Source organism: Silene latifolia, chromosome 10 (genome assembly GCF_048544455.1).
Source record: "Silene latifolia isolate original U9 population chromosome 10, ASM4854445v1, whole genome shotgun sequence".
In the NCBI taxonomy this organism is placed as follows: domain Eukaryota; kingdom Viridiplantae; phylum Streptophyta; class Magnoliopsida; order Caryophyllales; family Caryophyllaceae; genus Silene; species Silene latifolia.
In genome coordinates, this window is record NC_133535.1 from 25218195 (window position 1) to 25223055 (window position 4861).

Sequence of the window (4861 nt, forward strand, 5' to 3'; positions counted from 1 at the left end):
GCGAAACAAGCAATGGGCTGACCCGGGCCAGCCGTGGGCCTGCCGGGCCTGCTGCCGCCACCCCTACACCTCCATTTCTCCATTTTTGTTCAGTATAAGACCGTCTGAAACATAATTAATCGTCCCCAATACTAACATGTTAACTTAAACTAACAAAAATACATGAATTAGCCATGCATGCAACCATTTTATCATATGGAATTAACTACTTAAATAAAAATCATAAAACATACAAAAACAACAAAGATTGTGACGATTATTCGTCGAGTAACTCGAAATATGTTACCTTAAGCTAGAAAATGAGCAATTAGCACCTTAAAACCCAAACCCTGACAAGCAACTAGCCGCTATCTTCGACAATATACGAGTCCCCAAACTCGTCATCCAATTCTTCACCTAAATAAACAATAAAAACACAATAATAAGTACATAAACCGAAATTTGCCCAAAATTCGTCTTAAAACAACTTCAAGAAAACTGAAATTAAATTATACCAGGTTATAGATCTCGACGAGGGGATTCCGGAAATATAAATTTCGTGAAAATCCGATAAGAAATGAAGAAATTATGATGAAACTAAGCTTTGATTTTGTATAAAATGGTGTTTGTTGATTTTGGGAAATGTTAGAGAATGAAGAAGGAAAGGAAAATCAGAAAAAAAAAAAAAAAAAAAAAGAAAGAAAGGGGAAGGGGGTGCCGCGGGTTAGGGGAGAAAGAGAGGAAAGGTGCGGGTTTAGTCGGGATTTTACGAGTCGGTTTTGGCTCTTTTCAATAATAATTAAAACCGTTGGTCAAATGCAAATTCCGACAAGACCAAAGTTATTAAACACGAGATTACAAGAAAATTGAATACTCATACGACCCATTTCCAAATTCGTTTGCCCAATTTTCAATAGAATTGTCATTTTCCCCCCGATATGCCCTTATTTCAAAATAAAAAGTTTTTACACGGTTTAAACTATTTTTAAACATCTCGAAACTATCAAAATAAATACTTTACCTCAAAATATAATAAAATTATATTTCTTTGAATTATTTTTACTTTAAATACATTAATATCAAACTTTATTTGATTACTAAATTATTTTCGAAATATATTAACGGTCCGAAATTACGGGGCGTTACAGAGGAGTACGGCTAGATATTAATCGTTTTTGTTCTAGTTTAGACTAAGTCCCTTGTTACTAATCCTTTCTTTCAAGTGTTTAGGTCTTTTGCATGAGTAGGCGGCAAAGAAGAGGTCAGCCAACATATCCTTTTGATCTTGAAATTGAAGCTATAGCAAGAAGACTAAATTCTCTAAGAAGAAGGGGTTTACTAGATACACCATTGGTAGAACAAAGTGATCAACAAGAAACCCTTGAAGTGTTTGAGAATTCTTTTGGAGGGATAGAAGAACCTAACTTCATGGGTGAACCGTTTCCGATAAGAGAGACTATGGCTCCTAAGCACATAGTCAATCCAAGCATCCAAAGGCCCAGAATTCAAGCTAATAACTTTGAGATCAAAAATGCCTTGCTGAACCTTGTTCAAGATAACCAATTTGGAGGAGGTCCCTTGGAGAACCCAAATGATCATCTAAATGAGTTCCTTGAAAATTGTGATATGTATAAGTCGAATGGGGTCTCCTATGATGCGGTACGCCTTAGGTTGTTCCCCCGTTCACTTAGGGGTTCGGCCAAGGATTGGTTAAAGAATTGTGATGCGGATTCCTTCAAGACATGGGATGAGTTGGCGTCGGCATTTTTGAACAAGTATTTACCACCCTCAAGAATGGAAACAGTCAAGAGTGAACTACAAAGCTTTACTCAAGAAAGGGATGAGACCTTATATGAGGCATGTGAGAGGTATAAGACACTCCAACGGTTATGCCCCCACCATGGCATTTCCAAGGCCGAGCTAGTGAACAATTTTTATAAGGGGTTAACCCAAGACCTTCGGCTTTCATTAGATGCGGGATCGGGAAAAGGTGCCTTCGACATTTTGGGGCATAAAGCGACAAAGGAGCTAATTGAGGAGATGGCATCACGGACTATGGAATGGGGAAGTGATAGGCAAGTGAGAAAGAGCAAGAACAAGGATCCTAGTTCGGTGTTGAATGTTGAGGTTAAGGGGATGCTACCTAAACTTACCCAACAAGTGGCTTTGTTAAACTCCAAACCTTCTAGTTCCGACATGAGGCATGTCTTGTCTTGTGAATTGTGTGGGGAACAAGGGCATACTCCTATTGGGTGTCCCTTAATTGCACCCATCCATGAAGAATGCTATGAGCAAGTTAATGGGGTTTGGGAATCCACAAGTGCAAGGCAAGGGTTCAACAACAACAACAACCAATTTGTCAATGAGAAAAGAACCCACCCTTTCTTGTCTTATGCCTCACAAAACATCCAAAACCCAACCACTTCCTCACCACAACAACAACAAAGATTCAATCAAAACCCACAATTTCAAAGACAAATGCCACCCGGTTTCCAAGGAAAACAATTTGTCACCCAAAACCAACAACCATTTGGGGGTTTCAAGGGGCAAAATTTCAAGCAACCTCAAAATCAAAACTTCCAAACCCCTCAAAAGCCTTCTTGGGAGCAAGCCTTTGAGCAATTGGTGATTGCCAACCAAAAATCCGACTCAAAGCTTGACAACCACATTGCCTCACAAAACCGGGTTAAGGATGAAATAAGAGCATTCTAAAAAGTAACGGAAACTCATGTAGCTAAAATTTCACAACAATTGAGTCAATAGGCTCAAAATCCGGGAAAGTTTCCGGGTAACACGGTTAACCCAAGGGAAATGAATGCGGTATTCTTGTGAAGTGGAAGGCAATTAGAGGAGGTTGATAAATCTCCAAAGTCGAAGAGGAAAAGGGTAGGTAGTGAAGCAATGAAAGAGCCACCGCTTGAAGTTGTAGTGGAAGGTGATATTGAGGTGGAGAGGTCAACAGAAGTGAATGAGGTTGACCCACCAAAGGAAGATGAACCGATTCCAACAAGAACTAAACAACCTACTCCACCTCAAAGGGAGTATGTTGCACCAATCCCCTTCCCACAAAGACTTGCATATCCAAGACTTGAGAATAAATATGAAAGTTTCATTGAAATTTTGAAAGGCATGAATGTTACCATACCATTTCTTGATCTAATAACCGAGATCCCTAGCTATGGGAAGTTTTTGAAGGAACTTGTAACTATGAAAAGGAAGAGTGGGGAGGTGCAAACCATTAACCTTTCCAAGGAATGTAGTGCTATTCTTACTCATACCAACAAGCTTCCAAATAATCTTGAAGATCCGGGCAGCTTCTCAATTTCATGCTCAATCCAAGGAGTGGCTATAAAAAGGGCATTGTGTGACTTGGGGGCTAGTGTGAGCCTTATGCCACTTTCAATCTTCAAGAGGCTTGATTTAGGAGATTTGAAGCCCACAAGAGTTTCACTTCAATTAGCCGATCGATCGGTTAAATTTCTCATTGGTGTCATTGAAGATGTACCCTTGGTTGTTGGGAAGCTAATCATACCATGTGATTTCTTTGTCATGGATATGCCCGAAGACTACAATGTACCAATTATCTTGGGGTGGCCTTGTCTAGCCACTGGTGGAGCAATGATTGATGTGAAGAGTGGTAAGCTATCTTTGCAAGTAGGCGAAGATAAAGTGGAGTTTAAACTCACTAAGTCTATGGGAGCTCCATATTTAGGTGACACTTGTTGTATTGTGGACATTCTAGAGAACCCCATGGAGGAGCATGACCCAAAAGCTTCCTCTATGGATCCTTTGGAGACTTATCTTGTCAATGGGTATGAAGTATATGATAAAGATGTTGAAACTCTTGCATATGTGTGGATGTTGGACTCCGCTCCAATTCATGAAGAAGCTCCCAAGTTTGAAATGTTGGAAGTTGGTAAGAAGGTGGAGAGTTTTACGCCTCCTCCTACGGTTGAACTTAAACCTCTTCCCCCTTCCTTGAGATATGTGTTCTTAGGTGATAACTCCACTTTTCCTGTCATCATCAATAGTGAACTTGATGACATCCAAACCTCAAAACTACTTTCTTTGTTAAAAAGGTTTAAGGGTGTCCTTAGGTACACAATTGGTGACCTCAAAGGGATTAGTCCCTCTTTGTGCACTCATAGAATCTTGCTTGAAAATGAGGATGCTTCCTCCATTGAGGCACAAAGAAGGCTTAACCCCATAATGAAAGAAGTTGTGAGAAAAGAGGTCCTCAAACTACTTGATGTCGGTATTATCTATCCTATTTCGGATAGTAGATGGGTAAGCCTGGTTCATGTAGTTCCAAAAACGGGAGGAATGACGGTAGTGAGAAATGATAAAAATGAATTGATTCCCAGTAGAACGGTAACTGGGTGGAGGATGTGTGTGGACTGTAGTAAATTAAACAAGTCCACCCAGAAGGATCACTTTCCCTTACCGTTCATGGACCAAATGTTGGAGAGATTAGCTCAACATAACTACTTTTGCTTCTTGGATGGTTATTCGGGATTCCTCCAAATCCCTATCCATCCAAGTGATCAAGAGAAGACTACCTTCACATGTCCATTTGGCACTTATGCATATAGGAGAATGCCATTTGGCCTATGTAATGCACCATCTACTTTTCAAAGGGCCATGATGTCCATTTTCTCCGATTTTGTTGAACAAGAAATGGAGGTGTTTATGGATTATTTTTTGGTTGTTGGAAAATGCTTTGAAAGTTGTTTGGCAAATTTGGAGAAAATTTTGAACAAGTATCAAGAGTCTCATCTAGTGCTTAATTGGGAAAAGTGCCATTTTATGGTATAAGAAGGTGTTGTGTTGGGACACATAGTGTCCAATCGTGGAATTGAAGTTGACAAGGCTAAGGTTGAGG

At 39.8% G+C, this 4861-nt stretch overlaps 1 non-coding gene across 1 annotated transcript; it reads right to left on the reverse strand.

Annotated features, from left to right (window-relative positions):
* Positions 1 to 1779: 1779 nt before the first annotated feature.
* LOC141609691 (small nucleolar RNA R71) lies at positions 1780 to 1886 on the reverse strand. Its single transcript, XR_012527610.1, has one exon. It is a non-coding gene; the product is annotated as a small nucleolar RNA R71 (small nucleolar RNA).
* Between the last annotated feature and the right edge of the window lie 2975 nt (positions 1887 to 4861).